The following is a 13,980-nucleotide window of genomic DNA, read 5'->3' as shown; positions in this document are numbered from 1 at the left end:
ATTTAGTAACAAGTTGTTCAGTTTCCATGTGCGTGTAGGCTTTTTGCTATTTCTGTTATTGTTGAGGTCCAGCTTTATTCCATGGTGATCAGACAAGATACATGGGATTATTTCAATCATCTGTATCTGTTGAGGCTTGCTTTGTGACCAACTATGTGGTCTATTTTGGAGAAGGTTCCATGAGGTGCTGAGAAGAAGGTAAATTCTTTTGTGTTTGGGTGTAAAGTTCTGTAAATGTCTGTTAGGTCCATTTGATTCATGACCTTTGTCAGAGACATTGTTTCTTTGTTTAATTTCTGTTTTGTTGACCTGTCCTTTGTTGAGAGTGGGGTGTTGAAGTCTCCCACTATTAATATGTAGGGATCTATATGTGGTTTAAATTTTATCAATTTTTCTTTAGCAAATGTGGGTGCTCTTGTATTTGGGGCATAGATGTTCAGGATTGTGATATCTTCCTGGTGGAATTTTCCTTTGGTGAGTATGTAGTGTCCTTCCCCATCTCTTTTTATTAATTTTGGTTGAAAGTCTATTTTATCAGATATTAGAATGGCTACTCTTGCTTGCTTCTTGGGTCTGTTTGCTTGGAAAGTTGTCTTCCAACCCTTTATCTCAGGTAATGTCTATCTTTGTGTCTTAGGTGTGTTTCTTGTATGCAACAGATTGCTGGGTTTTGTTTACGTATCCATTCTGTTAGTCTGTGTCTTTTTATTGGAGAGTTGAGTCCATTGATGTTGAGAGAGATTAATGACCAGTGGCTGTTAGATCCCTTGATGTTGATGTTGGCTGTGGTCATCAGGTTGTGTGCTTGGTTGCTTTTTGTTTTACTGTAGTGGGGTTATTTATTTCCTGTGTTTTCCTGAAAGAAGCTGTTTTTTGGGGGTTGTATTTTCCCTTCTAGTGTCTTTTGTAATGCTGGATTTGTGTGTAGGTATTGTTGAAATTTGTTTTCTCTGTCTATGAGGACTGAGAGTTTGACAGGGTATAGTCAAACCTGACTATACCAGGGTATAGTCAGCCTGGGCTGACATCTGTGTTCTCTTAGGGTATGCATGATATCCTTCCAGGCCCTTCTGGCTTTCATAGTTTCTGTTGAAAAGTCAGGTGTGATTATAATGGGTTTGCTATTATATGTTACTTGGCCTTTTTCCCTTGCAGCTTTTAGTATTTTTTCTTTGTTCTGTATACTTACTGTTTTGATTATTATGTGGCAGGAGTATTTTCTTTTCTGGTCAAATTTGTTGGGTGTTCTGTAGGCCTCATGTATTCTTATTGGCCTCTCCTTTAGCTTGGGAAAATTTTCTTCAATGATTTTGTTGAAAATATTTTCTGGGCCTTGGAGAAGGGAGTCTTCTTTTTCCTCTATACCTATTATTCTTAGGTTTTGTCTTTTCATATTGTCTTGGATTTCTTGGACGGTCTGTGTCAGGAATTTTTTGGATTTAACATTTTCTTTGACAGATACATCGATTTCTTCCATTGTATCCTCTACACCTGAGATTCTTTCTTCCATCTCTTGTAGTCTGTTGGTTATGCTTACCTCTGTAGTTCCTGTTTTCTTCCCTAGATTCTTCCTCTCCATTATTTCCTCCATTTGTGTTTTCTTTAATTTTTCCAATTCTATCTTCAGGTCTTGAGTTGTTTTGTTTACTTCCTTCTCCTGTCTGATTGTACTTTCCTTTTTCTTTTAGTTCCTTCAAATCTGTTTATTTTATTTCATTCAGTGTTTTAAGCATTTCCTTTCTAAAGGCCATAAACTGTTTGGTTGCAGCTTCCTCTATTTCTTTAAGGATGGCAATATTCTGTTTGAGTTTATCTTCCTCTATGTCTTTACGTATCTTATTTGTTTCCTCTGTTATCATCTTCATGAGCATAGTTTTTAGGTCATTTTCTTGGATTTCAGTTATGGGTGGGGTGTCCAGGGCTACTTGCCCCTGGGTAACTGGGTTCTGGAGATGCCATATTGCTCTGTCTTTTGTTGCTTGAGCTTTTACGCTGGCCTCTACCCATTGTGCTATCTTAGGTGTTTGGGGTTATTTTCTGGTGGTTCCTGGGGATCCTGTGGTGGAGAGAATCCCCTTTGCAGAAAGCTGGTTTTTCCTGAAGGATGTCTTCTCAGCTTTTTGGGTATAGTCCCTGGATGGCTGGCGTTTTTTCAGGGGTTGCTGCTGCTCACCTCAGGGATAGAGACTGAGAGGTAACTGTGGTCTTTGTTAGTCGAGAGTGTTCTCTTCTCACCCAGGGAAGTCCTGAGGACAGCTGCCCTGTTTCTGGGTTTTTTGCTGTAAATTTAATGATCAGCTGCTGTGACCCAGTTGAACATCTGGCGCGCAGCAACTGTTTGTGCCTGTGTCTGGAGCACAGCTGAGTGATGGCAGCTCGGCCCTGTCGGTCTTTGCTAGACTTTTTCTAGGGAAGGATTGGTGATTTAAGTCAGTACAGTTTCCTTCCTTCCTTGTGGATTCTCTGGAGACAGGGACTCTCAGTCTCTCTCTCTCTCTCTCTTTTTTTTCCCCTGGTGTGCAAAGGTTGGTTTCTGTCAGCTGGCTGGCCGCAGAAAATGCCTGTGTCTGGAGCACAGCTGAATGATGGCGGCTCAGTCTCCACCTTTCTGGCTTTTGGGAACCTGGGTGTTTGCCTAAACTGTGCAATTTTCCAGAGACTTTTTTGGGGTGGGGGTGTCGGCTGAGTGCTCTGAGATCAGACCAGCCGTTTCCCTCCCTGTGTGTTTGCACCCGACAGTGAAACTCATTCACTGGTGTCCTGGTGCCCACAGTTCTATCTCAGGCGGCGAATCAGGCGCGCAGGCACGCAGGGCTCTGTGCTGGAGCCTGGATCTTCGGCTCTGGCACTGGGCTGGCTCCTGGGGCACCCATGGAACCCGAGTCTTTTCCAGGGGATGTCTGGGCGACCTAAGGTCAGTCCCAATCGTTTCTTGCACCGTGGGGTTATCTCTTGACTGAAATTTCCAGTCTCTGATAGTGTGGTGTGCACGGTTCAGTCTGGGACCGTGACCAGAGACACTGGCTTGTGGCTCTGGGCTGGGGCTGGGGCTGGGGCCTGGGGCTGACGGCCGGCAGCCAAGTGTCTGGGAACTGGGATCTCTTCCTCGGTTTAGCCGGGTGAGTTAAAAGCTAATTGAATCCCCCACTGTGGGGTATCCTCTCACCTGGGAAACACAATGACTGTGGTTTTTTTTTTTTTTTTTTTGTATTTCTTGTTAATTTTATTTAGGTACCACAAAGAATTGAGGTATTATACAAACCTGTCATTTTGTCTCCTATTTCAGACTCTGACCTTGGCCTACAAGCTCCTTAATGTGACCCAAATGGGCCATTTTAAAGCTTGCTGTCTGCGTGTCCTACTTGGGACCAACTCAGAACTATCACTGACAGCTTCTCTGATGACTCTGTCAGGTAACCTTAATTCACTATTCACTAACTACCCTGACTGTGATGATGCCAAAGTCCCCTACCTTTTTCATATCACAAGCTGTTTCAAGGCATCCAGGACACACTGTGTAAGAATGCTAAGTTCCTTCGAGTGTAATAAAACTATAATCCTTGATGCTTCATCTCAGCCCCAATGCCCTACTGCTAATAATACCTCAATTCTTTGTGGTACTCAGGTCTACCTTTGTCTGTCTGCTGGATGGTCAGGAGCTTGCACGCTTGTGCTCCTCTTCCCTGAACTGGGGGTGATAAATAAAAAGGAGGCCCTACCAATCCCTGTCATGGACTCAATAGCTGCCCAGCGGGATAAGAGGGCAATTCTCTTGCCCCTTTTGGCTGTTGCAGGAAACATGGCAGCTGTTGGGACCAGGACAGCAGGACTAGCAACCTCACTAACTTTGCATTATCAGCTTTCTTCCCAGTTCATACAGGACCTCCAGCAAGTGGCTCAGATAATACTAACTCTCCAAGGACAGAAATACTTGCTGGCAGCAGTAGTACTTCAAAACCGAAATGGATTGGATCTCCTCACAGCTAAAGAAGGTGGCCTTTGCATCTTCCTACAGGAGGAATGCTGTTTTTATGTCAACCAGTCAGGTATATCAAAGACAAAATTCAACAACTCCAGACAAATCTACAAAAGTGAAAGGAACAGCTTGAGGTCTGTAGCTCTTGGGCCTTTGAGAACCCCATGTGGAAATGGATTCTGCCTTTCCTCACACCTCTTCTGCTGGTCTTTATGCTTTTACTTTTTGCACCCTGCTTAATTAACTTCCTCTATACATTCCTCCAACAACAAATGCAAAAATTCTCTAACAAACCATTAATCAGTTACTCTTACAGGATTATCAACCTCTGCCCACAGAACCAGATGACAATGACCTTCCAATTGACCCTGAAGGCGAGGACCAGCTATACCCTGAGAATGACAATGCCTCTAATCAGCAGGAAGTAGCTTGAAGAGCAAAGGTCATGCCTATGCCCTCCCCACCATCACACCCTTCCTAGCTCCTCATTTTTTTAATAAAACAAAAGGGGAGAAATGTTGGGATCCATAAGCATCTCTATGGCCAGCCCTAAAGGACCTGACAAACCAGATATCAGGCATCTGTGATGCCACCTATGGACTACCTGAGGATCACCTGAAACCACCTGCATATGCTCTGGATCACTGTATAAGAGAACTTGCACCACCTCCTCTCTCTTTCTCTTCTGCCTTGCCCAGAGATGTCTCTGTGACCTCTTCCCCCTTCCATTAATAAACCTACATGGAACCAGTTGCATGGTGCGATTTGTGAACCTGCTGTGTAACTTTGCTGCACAATCCTAACAGAAACCCTGTCTCAAAATACCAAATAAGAATAAGAATAGAAAAAGAATGTGAATAAGAATAATAAGAATAAGTGCTGTGGAGTGGTGATACAAGGTTTTAATCCAGTACTCACGAGGCAGAAGCAGGTGCATTTTTGTGTTTAAGGCTAGCCTGGTCTACATAGTTAATTCTAGTTCAGCCAGGACTACACAAAGAAATCCTGTCTTGAAAAAAAAACAAATAAAAATAAATAAAAAATTAATGAAATGAGAGTGATAATAATAATGAGGAAGAAGAAGAGGAAGAGGAAAAGAAGAAAAAGTGAAAGAAGGGGAAGGGAAGGAAGCAGGAGCAGAAGTAGCAGAAGTGGAAGCAGAAGAAAAAGTTGAAGCAGAAGGAGAAGAAGGGGCAGATATAGGAGCAGGTGTAGAAGCAGGAGTAGGAAAAGAAGCAGAAGAAGCAGAAAAATGAGAAGAATCAGAAAAGAAGAAGAAGAAAACGAAAAAGAAGGAGAAGAAGGAGGAGGAAGAGGAGGAGGAAGAGGAGGAGAAGAAGAAGAAGAAGAAGAAGAAGAAGAAGAAGAAGAAGAAGAAGAAGAAGAAGAAGAAGAAGAAGAAGAAGAATCAGGATCATTCTGGGAAACTGGCTCACTGGGTAAGGTGCTTTCCTAACATGCTTGAAACCTACATGTGAATCCCCATAACCCAGGCAAAGCCATGTAGCTTGTGTATTTTTAATCATAGTTTTCCGTGGGTGGTTGGGACATAGAGACAAGACAATAGAAATGTCAGGGCCAGTTATCCAGGCCTACACAGTGGCAAAAACAACAATGAGGAGCCAATTAGATGGTAACAGTGCTTGCCATGAGGTGTGACAACCTAAGGTTGTTTCTTGGAATTCATGTTAAGATGGAAGCAAAGAAATGACTCCACAAAGTTTTCCTCTGAATTCCACGTGCAAGAATGGCATGCACACACCTGTCCCTGTACACAGTAAAAAGGGGTCCCAAGAAAGCCTGGCTCAAGGTAGAAGGTAATGACTAACACTTGATGTCATAAAAATTATATGAGCTAGATCATAAAAATGAGTGTTCAGATCCATTAGGATCTGCTTGTCTTTATGCTTAGACACACACACACACACACAAAAAAAAAAAAACACACACACAAAGGAGCACACATGATTACATGCTGATATACTTCTTATCTTTGCTACACAACAAGAGTTATTTAGCACTAGATTTTCAGTTTTGAAAACACAAGTGTTGGTTGGCTAGCACCATTTTATTACTGGGCAAAGCCATTTGGCACATGTTTGGAGGTGTTTCTATCAGGAGTTTATTGTTACTCACCTTTTATTACTCAGCTCCCATGTTCATAGAGCAGCAGTGGGGTTTTTCTGACACAGGCTGTTCTGTTTTCAAACTGTCCAAAGGGCAGGCGGATTATTCAGAATTGGCTGCAGAAGGGACTGTGAACACGGATGGCTACAATGGCTTCAGTGCTTATGTGTACAGGATGAATAATATGGTTAATTAACATTGAAAGCAAAACACTTCAGCATTTTCATCCAAATTTTAGGTTAGGGACATTGAGATAGTCCACTTTAATTAGACAGATCCTGTGCCATGACATGTAAAGTGAAAGACTGCCACACCAACTCCAGTATCGTCTGTATAGCATGACAATGGTCATGCTGCTAGATGGGAGATACGTTTCCCTTGGGAATAAGCTCCCTGGAGGTCTCTGGCAAAGTGCTTGCCCCTGGCCACCTAAGCCAAAAAGATGTACTCCGAGATTCCTACACTTCCTCGATTGTGGGTTGGATTAATGAGCTTTTTGTTGTTTCTCTATGATTCTTGGAACAGCACAATCAACTATTCAAGGATACACATTTCTGATAGATTATTAAAAGCTTTAGCAAGAATAGAGTGGAAGAAAAATAAAATCTTAGGAGAAGTAATGAATCAGATTCAGTATTAGGAATCGCTTGTGGAAAATCCAGACATTATAGGTAATGAAAGAGCAAGAGCTTTAGGTCTTTCTAAGGAAAATATTTCATCAGGATCTCTCAGGATAAATGTTCTCGGCATTCCCACTGTAGTCATTCATGGCAGGAAGCATTAATTACAAGATTAGGGGAAAATAGCGGGCTCCTCCTTTAGGAAAAGATAGCATGGGAAAGTACAGAACTACTGCAGAACCATTACTATACATAGGTGTTTATGATGAAGCAGGAAGAAGAAGGGTAAACATAGGAGGTCAGAAGGTTTTATATTATACTATGAGTTTTATGGACAGACTGGCTCGAGTGTGTCCCCCTTGGTGTCTTATCTCTAAGGAGGATCATAAATCTTTAGCAAGACAAATGGGAGGATGGTTAAAAAAGGTGTATTTAGATTTTGAAGCAGAGAAAGATTTTGGCAGGTATCTGACTCGAAGGACCATAACAGCCCCTGACTTTCCCCTTCACTAGTTAGTAATAATGAAACTGGATGAATAACCACGAGCCTGAGGTTTTGTGTCCTTTGTCTGCTTTGATCAAAAGTTCTTAGGCCAAGATTTCCTGTGGGCACTGCTCTATGTCTGGTTACACTTTCTAGTTAAAATGTAAACTTTGTATTCTTGGTAAAAGTCTAGATGTTCCGGGAAGTATGCCAACTTCAAAGTGTTTCTTTATGTAATCACTATAAAATTATTAGCTTGACTTCAGTAAATCGCAGCAGATTCAAAGCCTTCTTGGTGTCGTTTCTGTCTGTCATCGCCGAACCCATGCTTTCCTGAGTACCAAATCCCTGGCTCTCCCTTGGTCATGGGACCCGACTGGGTCAGTCCGTGGCAAAAGACGTTTCAATTTTCTGATAATGTACTTTTGTTTCAAGGTTAGTCTAAGAAGTCACAATCCTGTGAAACCATCTTCGGCTCAATCTTCTCAGTATACCCTTTCATTTGATAAGACAGGAAATTGCCACACAGGTCCCATTTTTGCAAAGCAACTTTCCCATGGAAAGTTGAGAGGTGGTAAGTAGTTAAGGCACTAGAGGAAAGCAATCGATTTGGAGCAAGAAGCCTAGCATTCTTCAGTTGAGGGGCATCTGGGTTGTTTCCAGCTTCTGGCTATTACAAATAAAGCTGCTACAAACATGGCTGAGCAAATGTCCTTTTTGTGTACTTGAGCCTCTTTTGGATATATGCCCAGTAGTGGTATGGCTGGATCTTGAGGAAGCGCTATTCCTAGTTGTCTGAGAAAGCGCCAGATTGATTTCCAGAGTGGTTGTACCAGTTTACATTCCCACCAGCAGTGGAGAAGGGTTCCCCTTTCTCCACAACCTCTCCAGCATGTGTTGTCACTTGAGTTTTTGATCTTGGCCATTCTCATGGGTATAAGGTGAAATCTCAGGGTTGTTTTGATTTGCATTTCCCTAATGGCTAGTGAGGTTGAGCATTTCTTTAAGTGCTTCTCTGCCATTCGGTATTCCTCTACAGAGAATTCTCTGTTTAGCTCTGTTCCCCATTTTTTAAGTGGATTACTTGGTTTGCTGCTTTTCAGCTTCTTTAGTTCTTTATATATACTGGATATGAGTCCTCTGTCAGATAAAGGGTTGGTGAAGATTCTTTCCCAATCTGTAGGTGGTTGCTTTGTTTTGATGACAGTGTCCTTTGCTTTACAGAAGCTTTTCAGTTTCATGAGGTCCCATTTATTGGTTGTTGCTCTTAGAGCCTGTGCTGTTGGTGTTCTGTTCAGGAAGTTTTCCCCTGTACCAATGAGTTCTAGGGTATTTCCCACTTTTTTTTCAAGCCGATTTAATGTGTCTGGTTTTATGTTGAGGTCTTTGATCCACTTGGACTTCAGTTTTGTGCAGGGTGACAAGTATGGATCTATTTTCATTTTTCTACATGTAGACATCCAGTTAGACCAGCACCATTTGTTGAAGATGCTATCTTTTTTCCATTGTATGGTTTTGGCGTCTTTGTCAAAGATCAGGTGTCCATAAGTGTGTGGGTTTATTTCTGGGTCCTCTGTTCAGTTCCGTTGATCCACCAAACTGAAGAATGGATGCAGAAATTGTGGTACATCTACACAATGGAATATTACTCAGCAATGAAAAATAAGGAAATCATGAAATTTGCAGGTAAATGGTGGGATCTGGAAAGGATCATCCTGAGTGAGTTGTCCCAGAAGCAAAAAGACACACATGGTATATACTCGCTCATATAGACATACAACATAGGACAAACCCACTAAAACCTGTGCATCTAAAGAAACTAAGCAAGAGAGAGGACCCTAACTAAAATGTCCAATCCCCATCCGGAAAGGCAAAGAGGATGGACATCAGAAGAAGAAGAAAACAGGAAACAACCTAGGAACCTACCACAGAGGGCCTCTGAAAGCCTCTGCCCTTCAGACTATCAAAGCAGATGCTGAGCCGGATGGGCAACTGTTGGGTAGGTGAACGGAATTTTAGGTAAGAACTGGGAAATAGTAAGAGCTGGAGAGGACAGGGTCTCCACAAGGAGAGCAACAGAACAAGAAAATTTGAACACAGGGAACTTCCAAGAGACTCATACTCCAACCAAGGACTATTCATGGAGATAACCCAGAACCCCTGCACAGATGTAGCCCAGGGCAGTTCAGAGTCCAATTGGGTTACATAGTAATGGGAAGAGGGACTGCCTCTGACATAATCTGATTGGCCTGCTCTTTGATCACCTCCCTCTGGGGGGGGGGGGGGAGAAGCCTTACCAGGCCACAGTAGAGGACAATACAACCACTTTTGATGTGAACTGACAGACTAAGATCAGAAAGGAGAGGAGAACCTCCCCTATTAGTGGACTTGGGGAGTGGCATGCAAGCAGAGGGAGGAGGGAGGGTGGGGTTGGGAGGGGAGGAGGGAGGGTCTTATGGGGGATGCAGAATGAATAAAGTGTAATTGATGAAAAATTTAAAAAAAAGGGAAAAAAATAATTTAAGAACCTTAAATGACTTTCAAAATTGGAGGAAAACATGGAGTTAGTCAATTGGCATGGAGCACGTCTCACCCCTGGGGGCAATGGTCTCCTGAACCTACTCAGACCTCGGACACCACCACTGCTAGTTCTAGAACTGACGCAGGATGTTCCAACGAGGGGTTACGGCTTCTCATAATATTTCCTATAAGCCCACACCTGTTTGTCTATATCCCCCATTTTTATTCATTATTAGCCAGATAGAGCCAAGTAGTTGTGGTAATGATACTTGCTTTTTTGCCCAATGCTGAAATGCTAGTAAATTTAGGTATGCCCTGGTTACTCGCATGCCTCACTGGGTGCCTGTGCCCATTGATGCCCCTCATGCTATGACTCTCTTCAGACAGAAAAGGGATCTTGGAACTACAGCCACCATTGTTACTACCATCTCATTGGCGGCTGTTGGAGCTACCACCAGGGCATTAGCCATGAGTCATACTGGGCAGACTGCTCAGACCCTGAATAATCATTTAGCCAATGTAGCTCATGCCTTAGTTGTACATAAAGGAATTAATGCTCAACTAAAAGGAAGCTTGATGGTGTTCAATCAGAGGATTGACCTCTTGCAGGAGCAAATTGATACCCTATGGCAAATCGCTCAACCTGGCTGTCAATGAAAGTATGCTGGACTTTGTGTCACTAGCATACAACATGAGAATTTTTCCTGTGCTGCAAATCTGTCTAAACAATTGTCGAGCTATATTTTAGGTAATTGGACTGGAGAATTCGATACTACGATGGAGCAGCTGAGAGTGGCCATTGTCACAGTAAATTCTACCAGAGTGGACACAGGACTAGCCACAGGATTATCAACATGGATTGCTGCAGCCATGAATCATCTGAAGGAATGGGCGGGCATGGGAGCGTTAGCAGGCCTTCTGGTGTTGGTCTCCTTGGTTTGCCTGTGGTATATATGCAAGATTAGAGTCTCACAACAGTGTGATGTAGCCATGATCATTCAGGCCTTTACAGCCATTGAAGCAGGACATTCTTCCCAAGCATGGTTGGATACCATAAAAAAGCTAAAATGATACGCTCAGGATGCGAGGCTAAGCACTGCACTCAGGGTCAGCAGCTTTCGACCCAGAGAAGAGCATGTCTGATTGCATGCGGGTTGATGCCCCAGGTCCCGCCTCTGAGAAAAAGGTATCTGACGGGTCTGATGCTCTTTGGGTGGATGACACCTAAATGAACATCGGTACAAAGTCCCGATTTATTTCTAATATCAGAGATCAGACCTCTACTCTTGCCTGATGCGTCTAAAACAAAAAGGGGGAACTGTAGAGAGCTGCGGAATGCTATGCCTTAAAGATGGAGCTGGTTTCCGCCTTCCACCTTCCCGATGGTGAGTGCTCTCTGTCACGAACAATTCCACATTTGGCTAAGGCTGAGGATCTGGCTTGCTTCCATGTATGTGGACCTATCTGCATTGCGCACGTGGCATGCCTGGGTTGGCTACCCAGAGGCTATTTAAGCTGTGGGCTGGCTTTCCCCAGGGTCAGATGATTGTTCAAGGTTCCTGAATAAACTGCATTGAAAAAAAAAAAAAAGAAGCCTAGCATTTGAATTAAAGTCCATGTGTTATTAACTGTAGACACTCCGTTCATTCAAATACATACTCTACTGTCTAGTGTCTTCTCCTGTAAAGTGGTTAATAACACTCTTACAGAAGGATTGAGGCCTCTGTATAAGATAACATATATAGAATCACTCTGTCTAGGACCTGACACAGTTACAGATTATTGGCCGTAGAACATTTAGCTGGGAGATAGCAAACAGAAAAAACCTTGCTGAGAGAGCTGCTTTTCTAGTTCTTCTGTTCATTGTTTTCTCTAAGTATTAAAATTACCTCTTTTCATGGAGTAGAAGGAATCTGTACCCAGAGTTTCTTGGGCAGTGTCTAGTTTTCCTAGAGAGGAAAGATGTTCTCTATAATAACCGTGAAGAGTGAAGAAGTATAATGAAGATATCTGATTTATTACTGGAATATATAGGGTTTATAAATAGAGCCTGTCAGGAATTGTCTCTGTTTCTTAAATTTATTACATCAAAAACAAGAGTTGCTTTCTCATCTTATGGAGCCTGAATTCTCTAGAGAACCTTTGTGCCATCTGCCTTTATTTTCCAGTAGAGTAAAATTATCACTTTATCTCCATACTGCTGTGGGATTCCATAAGATAAAATCAATTTTAAATTCTGCTCAATTTTAAATTTGTACCCCAGGGGAAGCTTATCAAACCGGCCTAAGTGTTGGTGTTCTGATGCCAGTCTCTAGTGAGTGGTACAAGTGGTTGGTATTGAAGTCAGAGCTAGAAGAAATAGCTAAATGTGAGATGAGACCTAATTCATATGGAGCTATATAGTCACAGCATGAATCATTCTTTCCCTAGGAGCACTGTTTTTTTTTTTTTTTAAATATGTTTTCTTTTTAAGTTGAGGATCAAGTTCTGTGAGTTTCAAGGAGTTAATCTTGGGAATGTCTGTCCTAAGGTCTGTGACACACATCAGCCTTACATCAAGGCTTTTTCCCTACCTTTGATTGGAGGTATATACAGGTTTATTGGCTATTCCGCTTTTTCCAACAGCAGAAGGAGTCTTATTTCAAAGATATGAGTTCATTTTACTTCTTTGTTGATTTATCGTCTTTTAACAATGTAGTATTCAAAACTGGCAAACAAGGGCCCTAATCTATGAAAACCGTGATTACTATAGGTCTTTCATTTGTGGCAGGTGTCCTTTTGTCATGGCTACCTCATGGCTACATTACTCTTCTCAGGAAAGCAATATATGCTTACTGGGTAAATAATCTTTCCTCCTCACTCTCAGAAAGTCAGAAGAAAGCATTCAAAGAGAGAGGTGAGTACTTTGCAGTAAGGCACCTAGGAGATTAATTTACTCACAGAGAGATGAAATGCTCAGTTTTCTTCCCTTTTTAAATTGAAAAAAATATAGTTCTTAGCCCTCATGTGGGTTTCCTAGTAAGGGGATCAAGCACTGTCTCTGACATGGACTCTGTTGCCTGCTCTTTGATCACTCCACTGTTCTGGGGCTGCCTTGCCTGGGCTCAGTGGAAAAGGAAGCACTCAGTCCTGAGTTGACTTTATGTGCTGGGGTCAATTTTCAGTGGGGAGTTCCTCTTTTCTGAGGAGTAAGGAAAAGGTATAGGGGGAAGAGAGAGGGAAGGGTGGGGCAGGGAGGAGAGGAGGGAAATGGTTATGATCAAGGTATAAACTGAATAAAAAAGTAAAAAAAAACATTGTAGCAATTTTTTTTATTTTATTTTATTTTATTTTATTTTTTATTTTTTTCCCTTTTTTCTTAAATTTTTCATCAATTACACTTTATTCATTCTGCATCCCCCCATAAGCCCCTCCCTCCTCCCATCCCAATCCTACCCTCCCTCCTCCCTCTGCTTGCATGCCACTCCCCAAGTCCACTAATAGGGGAGGTTCTCCTCTCCTTTCTGATCTTAGTCTGTCAGTTCACATCAAAAGTGGCTGTATTGTCCTCTACTGTGGCCTGGTAAGGCTGCTCCCCCCCCAGAGGGAGGTGATCAAAGAGCAGGCCAATCAGAGTATGTCAGAGGCAGTCCCTCTTCACATTACTATGTAACCCAATTGGACTCTGAACTGCCCTGGGCTACATCTGTGCAGGGGTTCTAGGTTATCTCCATGGATAGTCCTTGGTTGGAGTATGAGTCTCTGGGAAGTTCCCTATGTTCAAATTTTTAATGAAAATTTTTAATGAAAATAAATTTTTAATGAAAATAAATTATTTTCATACAATATATTCTGTTCATTATTTACCCTTATGCATCTCCTCCTGAATTCTCTGCATCTTCCATCTCACCCAATTCCATGTCTTCTTTCTCTCTCTCTTTAAAAAACAAACAGGCAAACAAAAACAAAGCAAACAAAGAAAAAAAAAACAAGAGCAAAACAACCAACAAAACAACGAAAAAGCGTAAGAAACACACACACACAAACACAAAATCCATAAATATACAAATTTGACACCAAATTGTACAGCCATATACATAAGGCAAAAAATGTCCAAAAATGGCCATATGAGACAAAAAAATCTAGAAAAATACCACAAAGTTCATTCTGTATTGGACATTTTCTTCTGGGAATATGACATACCCTGAAATATATCTAAAATATCCAGTAAGAAGTCACTGAAGAAAAGTATTTTTTTTTGTTAAAATAAACCA

This window comes from Meriones unguiculatus, chromosome 4, assembly GCF_030254825.1.
Source record: "Meriones unguiculatus strain TT.TT164.6M chromosome 4, Bangor_MerUng_6.1, whole genome shotgun sequence".
Taxonomy (NCBI): domain Eukaryota; kingdom Metazoa; phylum Chordata; class Mammalia; order Rodentia; family Muridae; genus Meriones; species Meriones unguiculatus.
The sequence above is the reverse complement of the archived record's forward strand: the minus strand, read 5'-3'. Positions refer to the sequence as shown.